This window comes from Sminthopsis crassicaudata, chromosome 5, assembly GCF_048593235.1.
Source record: "Sminthopsis crassicaudata isolate SCR6 chromosome 5, ASM4859323v1, whole genome shotgun sequence".
NCBI lineage: Eukaryota > Metazoa > Chordata > Mammalia > Dasyuromorphia > Dasyuridae > Sminthopsis > Sminthopsis crassicaudata.
In genome coordinates this window covers 38,044,068-38,063,332 of record NC_133621.1, presented here as the reverse complement: position 1 = coordinate 38,063,332, position 19,265 = coordinate 38,044,068, and the positions used below count along the sequence as shown (strand labels likewise).

General features: G+C 38.8%; 1 long non-coding RNA gene across 2 annotated transcripts in view; it reads right to left on the bottom strand.

The window, feature by feature from the left end:
* Positions 1 to 70: 70 nt before the first annotated feature.
* Positions 71 to 19,265, bottom strand: part of LOC141544678 (uncharacterized) — a 52,403-nt gene continuing 33,208 nt past the window's right edge. The window contains exons 3-4 of one of the 2 annotated variants that reach the window (XR_012482755.1): positions 15,559 to 15,707; positions 71 to 3,205 (exon numbers count right to left, since the gene is read on the bottom strand). This is a non-coding gene — a long non-coding RNA (uncharacterized LOC141544678). The remainder of the gene's footprint in view (positions 3,206 to 15,558; positions 15,708 to 19,265) is intronic. The other variant, XR_012482756.1, reaches the window with a different exon arrangement.

Genomic DNA, 19,265 nt, shown 5'->3' with positions numbered 1-19,265 from the left:
ATTTTTTTATTTTATTTTATTTTTTTTTACATGATAACTTTATTTAAAAGAAATTACAAGTTGTACAAAATTGATGCTTAGTTTAAGGTACAATTTTTTTCTATTCTACTATGTTGCAGAAATGCTTTTTATTTCTAAAATTCAGAATAAAATAAAATTAAATGTAAAAAAAGTGTTGTAACTGGAGTACATTTGAGAACCAAAATACTCCCACAATTCCTTTGGGCTTCTGGAGCAAAGAGTCTATATCTCATATTTTTCTTTCTTCTATGATAAAGGCATCAGACCTTCACCTTACACATTCATTTACCATTAAACCTCAGTAAAAGAAAGAAAACATCTCAAAACAAAAGAAAACAAAAATGAAAATCACTACAGAGACAAAAGTGGACCCTTTTCCAACATAACAGTGTTCCACTGGGAAATTTACAGAAAATCATTTAAAATTTTGTTGAAGTACATCTTGACTTTGTTAAATTAAAATATAGAATTGTGTGTTTTTAATGGCTTATTGATGTCTATTTTCAAACCACAGGTACTGGTCCTTCCTTCACATCATTGAATCCCCCATTGCAATAGTAACAACAAGCAAATCAAGCTAATAAATAAGCATAGCAAAAAATTTCTTATGCTGTATACAGCACAGGTCTTATCACTAATTTCTATAACATGAGATATATGTGTTTTGTTATCAGTTCTCTGAAACTAAGATTGCTCATTACAATTCATCAGAGCTCTATTGCCTTTTTTTATTTTTATTTTTTATAATATTATCCCTTGTAATCATTTTTCCAAATTATCCCCCTCTCCCTCTACTCCCTCCCCTTGATGGCAGGTAATCCCATACATTTTACATGTGTTACAATATAACCTAGATACAATATATGTGTGTAAATACCATTTTCTTGTTGCACATTAATTATTAGCTTCCGAAGGTATAAGTAACCTGGGCAGACAGATATTAGTGCTAACAATTTACATTCGCTTCCCAGTGTTCCTTCTCTGGGTGTAGTTGTTTCTGTCCATCATTGATCAACTGGAAATGAGTTGGATTTTTCTTTATGTTGAAGATTTTCACTTCCATTAGAATACATCCTCGTACAGTATTGTTGTTGAAGTGTATAGTGATCTTCTGGTTCTGCTCATTCCACTCAGCAATAGTTGATTTAAGTCTCTCCAAGCCTCTCTGTATTCCTCCTGCTGGTCATTTCTTACAGAGCAATAATATTCCATAACCTTCATATACCATAATTTACCCAACCATTCTCCAACTGATGGACATCCATTCATCTTCCAGTTTCTAGCTACAACAAAAAGAGCTGCCACAAACATTTTGGCACATACAGGTCCCTTTCTGCTCTTTAGTGAATTTCTTTGGGATATAAGCCCAATAGCAGCAATGCTGGGTCAAAGGGTATGCACAGTTTGATAACTTTTGGGCATAGTTCCAAATTGCTCTCCAGAATGGCTGGATTCTTTCACAACTCCACCAGCAATGTATTAGTGTCCCAGTTTTCCCACATCCCCCCCAACCTTCATCATTATTTGTTCCTGTCATCTTAGCCAATCTGACAGGTGTGTAGTGGTATCTCAGAGTGGTCTTAATTTGCATTTCTCTAATCAATAGTGATTTGGAACACTCTTTCATATGAGTGGATATAGTTTCAATTTCATCATCTGAGAATTGTCTGTTCATATCCTTTGACCATTTATCAATTGGAGAATGGTTTGATTTCTTATAAATTAGGGTCAGTTCTCTATATATTTTGGAAATGAGACCTTTGTCAGAACCTTTATTTTTAAAAATATTTTCCCAATTTGTTACTTCCCTTCTAATCTTGTTTGCATTAATATTGTTTGTACAGAAACTTTTTAGTTTGATGTAATCAAAATCTTCTATTTTGTGATCAATAATGATCTCTAGTTCTCCTCTGGTCATAAATTCCTTCCTCCTCCACAGGTCTGAGAGGTAGACTATCCTCTGTTCCTCTAATCTATTTATTATCTCATTCTTTATGCCTAAATCATGGACCCATTTTGATCTTATCTTGGTATATTCACCATGCTTTTATTATGAGCTACCTCAGACAACCGTCTTTTAATAATTTTATAAAAAAGAAAAATGATATTCATATTTGTTGCCTCAGATAGGATCATGAAACTACTAAGTTTCAGAGTTGGAATTAGTACATAGTGGTTCCAATTTCAAGAATCTTTTCACTGAAGATTTCTTCATAAAAAATTTGGTATTGTTGGATTGGATCTATTCTTCCCTTCTGCAACTACAATCCATCCCCTTAATTTGTTGTTGGTATTTGATAGTTTTTTTGTGTGTGTATGTGTGTGAGTGTGTGTGTGTGTGTGTGTGTGTGTGTGTGTGTGTGTGAGAGAGAGAGAGAGAGAGAGAGAGAGAGAGAGAGAGAGAGAGAGAGACAGAGACAGAGACAGAGACAGAAAGAAACACAGTGAGAAACAGAAAAGGAGAGAGAGAGAGAAAGAAAATAGAGAATGGAAGAGGAAGCTTTGAAAACTTATAAGTTTGATAAGTTGTATGGACAGATGAGAATATAAAATATTTTAACAATGTTGTCTTTATGCAGGAAGTCATAATCAGTGACTAAACTAAAGAAATGAATACAAGAAAAGATTCTTTTTAGTTAAAATCCAGAACAAAGCTTGAAAATCCAGGCCAGATTAAAAAAAAAACAAAAAAAACCCAACAACAACCCTCAAGGTGTCCTCAGCTGTTCTTCCTTATCTCCATCCTCCAAGGATATTGTTTTAATTTCACATCCCTCTATTCTTGGTAATCTGCAAAAGTTTCTCAAGTAGCTCCCAACAATATTTTTAAAAATTATTTTATTTCATAATCATTATCAATTAGTAATTTTGATCGGTGTATCATCACCAATCAATAAAAATAGCATCTGATATTTTCTATGTGGAACAAATTTCAAGCCTTTGATGACACTCTTGAGATTCCATGAAATTAACAATACTTGTCTTATTACTGAAAGGATAATCACATCTCTAAGGGAAGAGAGAATCTTGAATCTATAATTAACTTATGTCTTCCTCTTCTCATATCCATTCTCTGAGTAGCAGATCCCAGCTTTACAGCACAGCAGCAGAGTCCAGACTGGTGAGGGCCTTGATCCTTATGATTCTTAATCAGGTCCTTAGAGGTAGAGCTTCATCTCACTTCCTGGAAGTAAAAAGGGAAGCACAGAGAGATCAAAATCCTCTTTTTGCTGCAAATAGGGAAGGCAGGCAGGTATTTTCCATACCTTCTAGCTAGGTAATATCTTTCTGATTTGTTACTAGGCCAAGTTCCCCTTGCTGCTCTATGGGCTAGAGCAGTGTCCTCAGATTTAATCTTTTTGATTTAAGTAATCCTTATAACCTTTGTATGCCTTTTTGTCAGACATTTTCCAAATCCCAATCACCATTTTCATCACACACTTTTTGTTTCATAAATTCATAGACCACAGGGTCAGGAGGGAATGTTTCTTGTATTCTATTTGTAATTCTTGTTGATTGATAGATAACAGAGTTGTTAATGACCGGGGAAGGTCATCTAATTAATCCTCAGAAGGAGGAAAGAAAAACAATACAGGTGGCCTCTATCACTTCAGCAAAATGAAATGTAAAATCCTTTCTACTTTGCAGTTCTTGAGTAGATAGCACCTGCAACAAGTATAAAACTTTCTAAATGTTCAATGTTCCTTTTCTTTCCTTAAATAAAGATTAATGTATTTCCTAGAGGTCTTATTTTGATTTCTGAACACCAAATGGCTGGCTAAAACCTTTCCCCAGCTTTGGTTTTTCCTACTTTGAAAAATATTAGTATTGGAATAGAATCTTTATATAATACTGCTCATTGGCTATGTATCCTTCTCTGAAAGGGCTGATTATTGGGGCCCAATTTCTACTTAAGAAAGACATATATTAAATTTATACTCTAACATATTTAACATGTATTGGTCAACCTGCCATGGGGGGGGGGGGCAGAAGGAGGGGAAAAATTAGAACAAAAGGTTTGGCAATTGTCAATGTTGTAAAATTACCCATGCTTATATCTGGTAAATAAAAACTATTAAATTAAAAATCAAGCAGAAGACTGGCAATCAAGTGAGGATTTCTTATATGTATATATGTATATATATCTAAATGTATGAGTATAGCTGCATGTTTCAACTTTGGGAAGCTATGAAATGAATAAAAATGCAAAAGAGTAAAAAAAAATAAAAAAATAAAAAAAAAGAAAGAAAGAGACATATTCTTGAATCGGAAAGTTGTTAAGGGGCAGGTCAATTCTCCAAGAGCCTCCACAGCTGTGGATCATAGCATCTGAAGGAGCTGCAAGGCAGCCTTTTCTGACACAGGTGTTGCAGACTGGGCATGAGATAAATTGGAGGCAGAGGAAGGAGGCGAGAGGTCAGACAAGGCAATGGCCTCTCAGGAGGGAGGTCAGAGAACAGCAATGGCCTCTCAGGAGGGAGGTCAGAGAACAGCAATGGCCTCTCAGGAGGGAGGTCAGAGAACAGCAATGGCCTCTCAGGAGGGAGGTCAGAGAACAGCAATGGCCTCTCAGTCTCCTTGTGTCATCCCTTCACAAGAGTAGATCCATTCTGGGTTGGATCTCCAGCAGTCACTATCAGGTGGCTCCCGTGTAGTCCAACATATGGCATCTGAACGTGGGGTAAGAATTGCAAGAAGAACCAGAGCTGTTCATGAGAAGGATCCTTCCAGAATTAAGGAAGAAGAGCCCCGGTAAGAATTTTTTATTTGGGGTAATTAAATGGGCCAACCCATCAAAGGGCCCAGCCAGGAGACTGACGAGACACTTAAATGCTTGTTCTGACCACAGTCCTCTTCTCAGTTTGAAAGTTTGTCTCCATGACATTTCACAAGATCAACACCTGCTACCAGAAATGATAGTGCCTCTTGTATTCCTCAGTGTGCGGACCATGCTGGGGGGAAGGGGAAGGCACGGAAGGGGGAAAAACAGCAAAAAACTGGGGAATTGTTAAAGGACAGGTCAATTCCCCAGAGCCTCCCCAGCTGAGGATCACAGCATCTGAAGGAATTGCAGAGCAACCTTTGCTGACACAGGTATTGGGGACAGAATGAGATAAATTGGAGGCAAAGGGAAGAGGAAGGAGATGAGACAATCCAACGGCCTCTCAGAGATGTCAGAGAACAGCCACTGTCTCAGTCTCCTTGTTTCATCCTCTCACAAGAGGAGATCCATTCTGGGTCAGATCTCCAGCAGGCACTGTTGGGTGGCTCCCATGTATTTCAACAGAAAGTCACTTCTTAGAGAGGGGACATCCTAAGTAGTTTCAAATAAACGTGTGGTTTTCTTTTCAGTTACTCTCTGAAATTCTTCAGTTAGGAGATTGAATTAATGGATGAGCTTCTACCTTGTTTTTCCTGGAACCATAATTAAAATGTCTCCAAAAATTTAGAAATGAGATGACTACAACTTTCCTGAGGTCACAGAATAATGGAAACGAAACCAGCACATTGGGGTGAAACCCCAAAGGTAAGGTTTTTTTTATTCCTCTCAGACTTCCCTGCTTCGGTTTGTGGAATAGAGAGATAAGGTGTGTGTGTGTTTAAGGTTTGGGATGGAAATTGTAAAATTGTGCAACTATTGCTGTTATGGATGAATGGGAACTCTAAATGTGGGATGATTATTTGATGCTTTAGCTTTGGAATCCCTTATTCTGTTGGAATTGCTCTAGCAGACTGTTCTCTGCCTGTTTTTAGGAAATCTCCAAGATACAGATCTTGGGACTCCAGCCCTGTAACCTCAGTTTCTTACTTGATATCTCAGCCTTTTCAGAGGACACTGCAGTTCCTTTTTTCTTTCTTTTTTTTTTTTTTTTTCCCCTGAGGCTGGGGTTAAGTGACTTGCCCAGCGTCACACAACTAGGAAGAGTTAAGTGTCAGAGACCAGATTTGAACTGGGGTCCTCCTGAATTCAAGGCTGGTGCTCTATCCACTTCGCCACCTAGCTGCCCTCATCATGTATATATTTCAAGGGAAAATTGTATGGAAGAGAGATAAGGTGAAGAACTTACAGGAATGTATGAATTCCTTTTCTGTATTTTATTTTCACTACTTCTGTGTTTCCCCTATGACCTGTATAATATGTGCAGGCTCATATTTACTTGAGCCTTGGCCAATTATAACCATATTTACTTAACCTGAGCTGATGACATTTATCAGTATTTGACATTTATCGATATTTAGTCTATTAGCTTGACCAATGTCTATCTGAAGCCTGAAGGTCTGATTTTTCTGTTTCTTAGAAATCAGAGGATTCTGGGGAAATAGAAACCTTCCATTGCAATCTCTCCAGATAGCAACAACCAATTAGATGCCTCCCCCTCCCCTTCTCAATGCTCTCTTACTTGTAATGTAATGTCCTGTATAAGAGCTGTGTATCTTTACTACTTCTTTAGCCCTCCTACCACAAGCTTTCCTTTCCCTTATCTTGTGATATGAGGGCTCATCCTCTGGAGGTTTTAATAAACAATCTTTCTGCTTTGTATTGATCTAATGATCTGAGTAGTCATTTTGGGTAAGGGTCTTCTATATCCCTCACAGGTTGATGCCTTGAAGTCTTCTATAGTGATGTTATTTTCCTGTAAAATCTCTCATCTTGTGAGATGCTTCTTTAAATTTTTACAAACTCAAATTGTATCAAAAGTAAATGAGACAGAATTGTAGAAATCTGCCCATGTCATATGAGCAGTGATTATTGACTCACAAAATGACTTCAGGTTCCTGGGAGAAAGCCTGGTAAGTTTTCTTTTGAACTTTATTAATACTGTAAGGGGGTCCTGTTTTGGTGGCTCCAGTCTATATCAAAGATGGATTAGATTAAGGTTAAAGTAACCATTGCAAAGAGACTCTGGTACCATTTGAGATTAAATTAAGCCATGAGCAAGTAAAAGAGTAAGCTTATTCCTGAAAGTGCATTGACATTTTTAATGAAAAATTTTGTGGCCAGGAGTACCATCTATAAATTATTAATCTTTCATCCATTATATATAATTTAACAATACTATGGATAATTCAATTCAATATTAGAAAGGTGTAGGGTTATTACAATTGGACAAATTGATCTATTTACAGGTTTACTTTTAAAAGAAAGACAGTTCCCTGGAGAAATTGGATGGTTCATTTAAAAATATCATTTATTTGAGGAACCTTTGTTTCCTATGTTCTCTTAAACAAACAAACAAACAACAACAACAACAACAACAACAACAACAACAACAACAACAACAACAACAACAACAACAACAACAACAACAACAACAACAACAACAACAACAACAACAACAACAACAACAACAACAACAACAACAACAACAACAACAACAACAACAACAACAACAACAACAACAACAACAACAACAACAACAACAACAACAACAACAACAACAACAACAACAACAACAACAACAACAACAACAACAACAACAACAACAACAACAACAACAACAACAACAACAACAACAACAACAACAACAACAACAACAACAACAACAACAACAACAACAACAACAACAACAACAACAACAACAACAACAACAACAACAACAACAACAACAACAACAACAACAACAACAACAACAACAACAACAACAACAACAACAACAACAACAACAACAACAACAACAACAACAACAACAACAACAACAACAACAACAACAACAACAACAACAACAACAACAACAACAACAACAACAACAACAACAACAACAACAACAACAACAACAACAACAACAACAACAACAACAACAACAACAACAACAACAACAACAACAACAACAACAACAACAACAACAACAACAACAACAACAACAACAACAACAACAACAACAACAACAACAACAACAACCGTAGACACCGCGTCCCCGGCAGCAGCGGCCTCGTTCGAGGCAGGGCTAGGCTGCGGGGGCCGCGGGCCCACCGCGTCCCCGGCAGCAGCGGCCTCGTTCGAGGCAGGGCTAGGCTGCGGGGGCCGCGGGCCCACCGCGTCCCCGGCAGCAGCGGCCTCGTTCGAGGCAGGGCTAGGCTGCGGGGGCCGCGGGCCCACCGCGTCCCCGGCAGCAGCGGCCTCGTTCGAGGCAGGGCTAGGCTGCGGGGGCCGCGGGCCCACCGCGTCCCCGGCAGCAGCGGCCTCGTTCGAGGCAGGGCTAGGCTGCGGGGGCCGCGGGCCCACCGCGTCCCCGGCAGCAGCGGCCTCGTTCGAGGCAGGGCTAGGCTGCGGGGGCCGCGGGCCCACCGCGTCCCCGGCAGCAGCGGCCTCGTTCGAGGCAGGGCTAGGCTGCGGGGGCCGCGGGCCCACCGCGTCCCCGGCAGCAGCGGCCTCGTTCGAGGCAGGGCTAGGCTGCGGGGGCCGCGGGCCCACCGCGTCCCCGGCAGCAGCGGCCTCGTTCGAGGCAGGGCTAGGCTGCGGGGGCCGCGGGCCCACCGCGTCCCCGGCAGCAGCGGCCTCGTTCGAGGCAGGGCTAGGCTGCGGGGGCCGCGGGCCCACCGCGTCCCCGGCAGCAGCGGCCTCGTTCGAGGCAGGGCTAGGCTGCGGGGGCCGCGGGCCCACCGCGTCCCCGGCAGCAGCGGCCTCGTTCGAGGCAGGGCTAGGCTGCGGGGGCCGCGGGCCCACCGCGTCCCCGGCAGCAGCGGCCTCGTTCGAGGCAGGGCTAGGCTGCGGGGGCCGCGGGCCCACCGCGTCCCCGGCAGCAGCGGCCTCGTTCGAGGCAGGGCTAGGCTGCGGGGGCCGCGGGCCCACCGCGTCCCCGGCAGCAGCGGCCTCGTTCGAGGCAGGGCTAGGCTGCGGGGGCCGCGGGCCCACCGCGTCCCCGGCAGCAGCGGCCTCGTTCGAGGCAGGGCTAGGCTGCGGGGGCCGCGGGCCCACCGCGTCCCCGGCAGCAGCGGCCTCGTTCGAGGCAGGGCTAGGCTGCGGGGGCCGCGGGCCCACCGCGTCCCCGGCAGCAGCGGCCTCGTTCGAGGCAGGGCTAGGCTGCGGGGGCCGCGGGCCCACCGCGTCCCCGGCAGCAGCGGCCTCGTTCGAGGCAGGGCTAGGCTGCGGGGGCCGCGGGCCCACCGCGTCCCCGGCAGCAGCGGCCTCGTTCGAGGCAGGGCTAGGCTGCGGGGGCCGCGGGCCCACCGCGTCCCCACGAACTTTCCATTGAGTCTATCTGCATTGCCTTTTATTCTGAACCTCTTTGTTTCCCTTCCTTTAGGACATTTTGATCTCTCACCCCTGAAACCTTTGTTTTCTCATAAAACTTCCAATTTTTAAAATTTAATTTAATTTTATTAATTAATTTATATTAATTTTATAATTATAACTTTTTTTGACAGTACATATACATAGGTAATTTTTTACAACATTATCCCTTACACTCACATCTATTCCGAATTTTTCCTCCTTCCCTCCACCCCCTCCCCTAGATGGCAGGCATTCCCATACATATTAAATATGTTATAGTATATCCTAGGTACAATACATATGTGTAGAACCGAATTTCTTATTGCACAGGAAGAATTGGATTTGGAAGGTAAAAATAATATGGGGAGAAAAACAAAAAATGCTAACAGTTTACACTCATTTCCCAGTGTTCCTTCTCTGGGTGTAGCTGATTCTGTCCATCATTGATCAATTAGATCTGAATTAGATCTCTTTGTTGAAGATATCTAATTCCATCAGAATACATCCTCATACAGTATAGTTGTTGAAGTGTATAATGATCTTCTGGTTCTGCTCGTTTCATTCAGCATCAGTCTCTCCAAGCCTCTCTGTATTCATCCTGTTGGTCATTTTTTACAGAACAAAAATATTCCATAACATTCATATACCATAATTTACCCAACTATTCTCCAATTGATGGACATCCACTCATTTTCCAGTTTCTAGCCACTACAAAAAGGGCTGCCACAAACATTTTGGCACATATATGTCTCTTTCCGCTCTTTAGTATTTCTTTGTGATATAAGCCCAGTAGTATCATTGCTGGATCAAAGGGTATGCACAGTTTGATAACTTTTTGGGCATAGTTCCATATTGCTCTCCAGAATGGTTGGATTCTTTCACAACTCCACCAACAATGCATCAGTGTCCCAGTTTTCCCACATCCCCCCCAACATTCATCATTATTTGTTCCTGTCATCTTAGCCAATCTGACAGGTGTGTAGTCGTTTCTCAGAGTTGTCTTAATTTGCATTTCTCTGATCAATTATGATTTGGAACACCCTTTCATATGAGTGCAAATAGTTTCAATTTCATCATCTGAAAATTGTCTGCTCATATCCTTTAACCATTTATCAATTGGAGAATGACTTGATTTCTTATAAATTATAGTCAATTCTCTGCATATTTTGGAGATGAGGCCTTTATCAGAACCTTTAACTGTAAAAATCTTGTTTGCATTAGTTTTGTTTGTACAAAAGCTTTTTAATTTGATGTAATCACAATTTTCTATTTTGTAATCAATAATGATCTCTAGTTCTCCTTTGGTCATAAATTCCTTCCTCCTCCACAAGTCTGAGAGGTAAACCATCCCATGTTCCTCTAATTTATTTATGATCTCGTTCTTTATGCCTAAATCATGGACCCATTTTGATCTTATCTTAGTATGTGGTGTTAAATGTGGGTCCATGCCTAGTTTCTGCCACACTAATTTCCAGTTTTCCCAGCAGTTTTTGTCAAATAATGAATTCTTATCCCAAAAGTTGGGATCTTTGCGCTTGTCAAACACTAGATTGCTATTTTTATTCATTATCTTGCCCTGTGAACCTAACCTATTCCATTGATCAACTAGATTATTTCCTAGGCAATACGAAATGGTTTTGGTGACTGCTGCTTTACAATATAGTTCTAGCTCAGGTATAGCTAGGCCACCTTCATTTGATTTTTTTTTTTTTTTTTATTACTTCCCTTGAAATTCTCGACCTTTTGTTCTTCCATATGAATTCTGTTGTTATTTTTTCTAGGTCATTAAAATAGTTTCTTGGGAGTCTGATTGGTATAGCACTAAATAAATAGATTAGTTTAGGGAGTATTGTCATCTTGATTATATTTGCTCAGCCTATCCAAGAGCACTTAATGTCTTTCCAATTATTTAAATCTGACTTTATTTTTCTGGCAAGTGTTTCATAATTTTGCTCATATAATTCCTGACTTTCCTTTGGTAGATATATTCCCAAATATTTTATACTATCTACTGTTATTTTGAATGGAATTTCTCTTTGTATCTCTTGCTGTTGGATTGTGTTGGTAATGTATAAAAATGCTGAGGATTTATGTGGATTTATTTTGTATCCTGCAGCTTTGCTAAAGTTCTGAATTATTTCTAATAGCTTTTTAGCAGAGTCTTTGGCGTTCTCTAAGTATACCATCATGTCATCTGCAAAGAGTGATAATTTGATTTCCTCATTTCCTACTCTAATTCCTTGAATCTCTTTCTCGGCTCTTATTGCTGAGGCTAGCGTTTCTAGTACAATATTGAATAGCAACCTTGTTTCATTCCTGATCTTACTGGGAAAGGTTCCAGTTTATTGCCATTACATATGATGTTTACTGATGGTTTTAAATATATTCTCTTTTTTATTTTAAGGAATAGTCCATTTATTCCTATACTCTCAAGTGTTTTTAGTAGGAATGGATGTTGGATTTTATCAAATGCTTTTTCTGCATCTATTGAGATGATCATATGGTTTTTGTTAATTGGTTATTGATATAGTTGATTATGCTAATAGTTTTCCTAATATTGAACCAGCCCTGCATTCCTGGTATAAATCCCACTTGGTCATAGTGTATTATCCTGGGGATGATTTTCTGTAGTCTTTTTGCTAATATTTTATTTAAGATTTTAGCATCAATATTCATTAGGGAGATTGGTCTATAATTTTCTTTCTCTGTTTTCAGCCTACCTGGTTTAGGTATCAGTACCATGGCTGTGTCATAAAAGGAATTTGGTAGGGCTCCTTCAATCCCTATTTTTTCAAATAGTTTATATAGCATTGCAGTTAGTTGTTCTTTAAATGTTTGGTAGAATTCACATGTAAATCCATCTGGTCCGGTTGGTTAATAGCTTTGTTCTATTTCTTTTTCTGAAATGGGACTATTTAGACTATTTACTTCTTCCTCTGTTAATCTGGGCAAGCTATATTTTTGAAGGTATTCTTCCATTTCATTTAAGTTATTGAATTTATTGGCATAAAGTTGAGCAAAGTAACTCCTAACTATTGTTCTAATTTCCTCTTCATTAGTGGTGAGTTCTCCCTTTTCATTTTTAAAACTAACAATTTGCTTTTCCTCTTTCCTTTTTTTTAATCACATTTACTAAGGGTTTGTCTCTTTTGTTGGTTTTTTTCATAGAACCAACTCTTAGTTTTATTAATTAATTCATTAGGTTTTTTTACTTTCAATTTTATTAATCTCACCTTTTATTTTTAGAATTTCAAGTTTTGTGTTTGTCTGGGTTTTTTTAATTTGTTCCTTTTCTAGCATTTTTAGTTGTAAGCCCAATTCGTTGACCTTCTCTTTCTCTATTTTATGCAAGTAGGCCTCTAGAGATATAAAACTTCCCCTTATTACTGCTTTGGCTGTATCCCACACATTTTGGTATGATGTCTCATTATTGTCATTTTCTTGGGTGAAGTTATTAATTATGTCTATCATTTACTGTTTTACCCAATCATTCTTTAGTATAAGATTATTTAGTTTCCAATTATTTTTTGGTCTATTTTCTCCTGGCTTTTTATTAAGTGTAATTTTCATTCATTGTGGTCTGAAAAGGATGCATTTACTATATCTGCCTTACTGCATTTGATTTTGAGGTTTTTATGTCCTAGTATATGATCAATTTTTGCATAGGTTCCATGAACTGCTGAGAAGAAAGTATATTCCTTTCTGTCTCCATTTAGCTTTCACCAAAGATCTATCATATCAAACTTTTTCTAGTATTCTATTTACCTCTTTGACTTCTTTCTTATTTATTTTGTGGTTTGATTTATCTAATTCTGAGAGTACAAGGCTGAGATCTCCCACTATGATAGTTTTGTTGTCTATTTATTTTTGCAGCTCTCTTAATTTCTCTATTAAGAATTTAGATGCTGCACCACTTGGTGTGTATATGTTTAATATTGAACCTGCTTCATTATCTATGCTATCCTTTAGCAGGATATAACGTCCTTCCTTATCTCTTTTAATTAGATCAATTTTTGTTTTTGCTTGATCTGAGATGAGGATGGCTGCCCCTGCTTTTTTGGCTTCATCTGAAGCATAGTAGATTCTGCTCCACCCTTTTACTTTTAGTTTGAATGTATCACCCTGTTTCAGGTGTGTTTCTTGTAAACAACATATAGTAGGATTCTGGCTTTTAATCCAGTCTGCTAACTGCTTCCTCTTTATGAGGGAGGTTACCCCATTCACATTTATGGTTAGAATAACTAATTCTATATTGCTTGCCATCCTGTTAACCTCTGCTTATGCTTTTCTCCTTTTCTTCCCTCTTACCCCTCTACCCAGTATTAAACTTGTGAACACCACTTGCTTTTCACAGCCCTCCCTTTTTAGTATCCCTCCCCAACCTTAAAGTTCCTCTTCCTATTTTACCCCTTTTTCTCACAATTTCTGTATTCCCGTCCCCTTAGCTTACTCCTTCCCTCTCACTTTTCAATGAAGTAGAAGAAGTTTCACCATAAATCGAATATGTCTATTGATACACACTGTGTTCATCTCCCTCTTTTCTTTCTCTCAGATATAATAGGTTACCTTTGCCTCTTCATGAGATGTAGTACCACCACTTTTCCTTTTTTTATGATATAATTTCCTTTCCACCTCTAGTTTCTAGGACAAATTATACATGTGTTCTTTACATATCTTTATGGCAGAAATATAGTTCTCAAGATTTCTTTTTACCTTTTAGAAATCTCTTGAGTTCTGTATTTGAAGATCAAACATTTTGTGTAGATCTGTTTTTTTTTCATCAAGAATAGATGGAATTCATTTATTTCGTTAAATGTCCATCTTCTTCCCTGGAAAATGATGCTCATTTTTGCTGGGTAAGTTTTTCTTGGCTGCATACCAAGTTCCTTAGCCTTTCAGAGTATCATATTCCAGGCCCTTCGTTCTTTTAATGTGGATGCTTCTAGATCCTGGGTTATCTTTCTTATGGCTCCTCCATATCTGAATTGCTTTTTTCTAGCAGCTTCCAGTATTTTTTCCTTTGTCTGATGGTTCTTGTACTTGGCCACTATATTTCTTGGTGTTTTGATTTTAGGGTCCCTTTCAGTAGGTGATTGATGAATTTTTTCAATGTCTATTTTACCCTCTGTTTCCAAAACGTCTGGGCAGTTCTCTTTGATAATTTCCTTGGAAATAGTGTCCAAGCTCTTTTTTTTTTTTCTCACATTTTTCAGGAAGTCTGATTATTCCCAAATTGTCTCTCCTGGATCTGTTTTCCAGGTCTGTTGTCTTTCCAATAAGGTACTTGACATTCTTTTCAATTGTTTCATTTTTCTGGTTTAGCTTGACTACTTGGTTTCTCCTTGAATCATTCATTTCTATTTGTTTGAGTCTAATTTTCACTGATGTATTTTCTTCACTCACTTTTTTTATATCTTTTTGTAATTGTCCAATTGAGTTTTTAAGTGAGTTTTTTTCTTCTATGGAATTTTTTTCCATTTCATCTATTTTATTTTTTAGTGAGCTATTTTCTTTTTCCAGCTCACTAATCCTGTTTTCCTTGGAGTTGTTTACCTTTTCTAATTCACTAATTTTGTTTTTCAATGATTTGATTTCTTTATCCACTCTGTCTTTAAATGTGTGGGATGACTTCTCCAGACTCTCTTGCCAAGCTTCCCTTTCCTTTTCCCATTTCTCTTCTAGCTCTCTTATGAGAGCCTTTTTGATTTCCTCTATGAGGTTCTTTTGTATTGAGGAGCAGATCATATCCCCCTTAGGAGATTCCTCTGGAGACAATCTGCTTTTAGTCTCCTCAGGGTTTGAAGTCTGCTCTCTCTCCATACAGAAGCTGTCAATAGTTAAAGCCCTTTTAAATTTTTTGTTCATTTTGTCAGAGCTGGAATCGAAGAAAACAAATTGACAAGAGAAACAATTGGTCTGTTTTTGGGGGGATGGGGCTGGATGGTGTTACTGGGCTTCCTCTACAGACTGTGAGAGACAGCATCGAGGTACTAACAGCACAGTGATGGCTGCACTGAGTCTGTTCTCTGAGGCTCTAAGAATGCACTGAGTCACTCCGGGTGGGGGTGGGGGTGGCTGGGTCCGAGAGACGCTAGCTTTCTGGGGTTTTATTCTTCACCTCCTGTGTTTACACCCTCTCCACTGCTCCTGGCTTGCTGCCAAGGTGGAACATCCACACTGAAGTAAAAGTCTTTTGCAGAAATGGAAGAGATTGCACCCCTCCCCCCTCCTGTCTGGGCTGTGTGAGCTGTCTGTCTTGCTCTCACTGCCTGCCCTCAGTCTGAATCCTGTCTTTTCGTCCCCTCCCCTGAGCAAACACAGACCTTCTCTGGCGAATTTCAAGGATGTCGTCTGTTGGTGATTATTTGTGGGTTTCTATTCTGGGTCAAGCATTAATTCCGAGGCTTGTCATGAAGTAAGTCCTGAGAGAAAATGTGGAGCTCAAGCAGCTGTCTTCTTGGCCGGAAGTCCCCTGATTAGAAAATTTCAAATGAAAAGAAAACTTTAATGTAGTCCTCAGAACTACCAGATTAGCTAAAGTGATAGAAGGTGGATAGGAAAATATTGAAGGAGATATGAAAAAATTAGAATCCTAATGTACCTTTTGTAGATGACTGAAGTGATCCAACTATTTTGGGAGCAATCTGAAATGATGCACAAAGGGTTATAAAAGTGTGTAAAACCTTTTATCCAGCAATACCATTATTTTGTTTGTTTTCTAATGTGGTCAAGGGAAAAAGAAACGGAACCCCTATGCTCCAAAATATTTATAGCAACTCTTTCTTGTGGTTAAGAACTGAAAAGTAAGTGGATGCCTATTAATTTGGGAATATCTCAACAAATTGTGGTATATGATTCTGATGTAAGTGTAGTGGTTGTGTGAGCATGGGAAAACCATGAGAGAGAGTGAAAACTACAGGGTTTTTCCTATTTACTCCGATCAAGAACTCTAAGTAATATCTCTAGGTAGCACATTGTGTTATGAATAGCATATTAGGCCTGTTGGTAGCAGTAGGATCCATTAAGGCTTCATTAGTAGGGCCCTTATTATTAATTAGGTGGTCATGTTGTTGACTAATTCTGGGGAGCTGGTGACTGTAAAGGATGCTTAAAGGGGAACAAATTATCTATGACTAATGTTTATGTAGAGAATGTTAGTTTTTAATAGCCAGACTATTGTTGAATGAATGATCATCTATTTTTACTTTTACTATTTAGCTGAAGAGCAAGCATGGTGCAGTGTACAGAAAACATATGGCATTATATGTTTGAAATATCTACTTTTTTATTCCTTGCCCGAATCAGATATGCTTTCTATGACTGAAAGGCAACCTCTTTGTTGAGTCTGCTGAGATGAGTGACTTCCATCTTTAGCATGCTGATTTTGATTTAATTTTCTTCTTGAGTATTCAAAAGTCCAAGGAGCTGCTTTGTAAACAAAGGTGCCTAGTTATTCTCCACTTGGATATGCAGTAACTTTTATTTAATCTTCTAATTTCTATATGTTATAACTACTAAGATTTCTTAATTGAATTTTATCTCCTGGTCAAATGTCCTGAAGATGAACATGAATTGCATATCTCCATTTTTTTCTTTCAGCATTCTTCCTGATTGATGCTATATCCAGATAGTAAGCTTTTTTCAATATCTCTCTCAATCAAAGTTTTCATATATGAGAGATGAATTATGATGAGTATCTTCTGTTTCTTTTCATAGATGTCAAACCATAGATTTGGGGGTGATAGGAGGTTTTCAGATGCAAACAGCAGATGGGTAACATCATTAAGATAATGCTGATGGAGTTGTACAACTATATCACTAGAAAAGCCACATGCTAATTCCATTCAGAGGTTTGGGTTATGGGTCCCTGTAAGAATGCAAAACTGTTAACGTAGAATTCTTCAAGGCAATTAGCACCCAAATGTCTTTGGTTTTCATCCCTACCTTGCTTTAAAGAGATCTAGCAGAAAGTAAGTACAATTTAAAGATTTCTTTTAAAATTCTCTTGCCACAAAGCAGAATTTTGAGGGGATTTTTTGTGAGGCAATTAGGGTTAAGTGACTTGCCCATGGTCACACAGTTAAGTGTCTGAGGCCAGATTTGAACTCTGGTCCTTTTGACTTCAGGGCTGGTGCTCTATCCACTATACCAACTAGCTGCCCCTAGTTACTTTTTTTTTTAGGTATGACTGATCGTACTTAGTCAAGGGGTCTGTCAATACCAATATATGGTTAAATTTTTTCTATCTTATGTGAGATAGGATTTCGCTGAAGATAGTTCCAAAGTTTAGTTAGTATCTATATTCTCCAAGTAAGTAACATAACTTTTTGCTAGTTGGCAGTTGGTAATTAATATTCCTAGGATAAGATAAGTTAATTTAATATATGCCATCTTTTAAGCTTATATGTATAGTTGATAGTTTTTCATACATGGACACATCTCAAATTCCTTTGTATTAATGTGAGGATACATTAAGCAGTAGAATCTGTTCCTTATGAATACTAGAATCCTTTCTTGACTCATGTATCCAAAATCAATTTGTAGATTTTTCAGAGCAAATTTTTCTCCCTTCCATTATCTGCCTCTTCTCTGAAACAGTAAAAAAATTATTTAGGTTAGATATGTTCATTTATATAAAACATACAACCATAGTAATCATATTGTACAAGAAGACACAGAACCAAAAGGGAAAAAACATAAAAATACAGAAAGTGAAAAATAGTATTATTTGATATACATTAATACTTAATCAGTTATTTCTCTGGAGAGAGGTAGCATTTTTTCATCATAAGTCATTTGGGATGGTCTTAGATAATGGCTTTGTTCATAATAACTAAGTTATTCACAGTTGATCATTATCCAATATTACTCTTACTGTGTATAGAGTTCTCCTTGGTTTTGCTCATTTCATTTTGCATAAGTTCATATAAAGTGGTTTTTTTTTTTGAGATCAGCCTACTCATTTCATAAAGCACAATAGAATTTCATTATAATCATATACCACAGTCCTTCAGCCATTCTCAAAATGATAGGCTCGTCTATTTCTTTGCCATTACAAAAAATGCATTTTATACTAACTCATTTTCCACTTTCTGATCTTTTGGGGATATAGATCTAGTGTGAAGACTGAGCACCCTGGATACTTTAGAATCAGCCAGAGTTCATAAGCAAAAGTCCTTGGTCTTTATTCTTAGTCGAAATGAGAGGAATGGACACAGGAATCTCCACACATCCTTTCTCCTCTTCTCCCCTCAAAAAGTAACTCTGTCTCATCTTAATCCACCCTCTAATGCCTCTTGCAATTCTCTCTATACACCAACAGATCAAGCCAGCATAGAGTAGTGGGCTGGGCCATTCTCCAAGCATATGCTAATAGAGTATTGTCCAGTTGGTAATCAGCCTTAAGTGCTCGGTTATCTGACCTCAGTTTCAGCCCTTTACATCTCTTTTGTTTTAGAACACAGGTGGTCACATCATCTCTGACTTCTCAGGAAGGTGAGAACCCCAAAAAGAAGGTGATCACGCCCTCCCTGACATCTCAGGAATGAAAAGCACCAAAGGGAAGTGGGGATTGCTAGCGGGTTTCTGGGCTGAAGGGTCTTATTAGAAACAGATATGCACAAACCCATCAGTATGGGAGGTATTACACAAGCACATAGCAATAACACACAGGCTATTAGTGATGACTCTTCCCCAGCCAGTGCAGGCTCAATGTGGTGTAACAAACATGAATTGTACATGCAAGTAGTGATGTAACAAACAATATGAATCAACATGGTCTTGTAAAAGATTTCCAGAAGTCCTAGAAGGAGGGTATGTAAATAACAATCACACACTCCTCCTTCAGCAGCCAAGAGATAGTCCAAAACCAATCTATTGTCCATTGCTTCACATGTCAGGGAATCCAATAATCTCTGGAAAATTTTGAAGTTCTGCAACAGTCTTTTTATATGTTAGGGAATTCAAAGATTCCTGCAGATTTTGAAGTCCTGCAACAATCTTATCATGCCTCAGAGAATCCAATGATTCC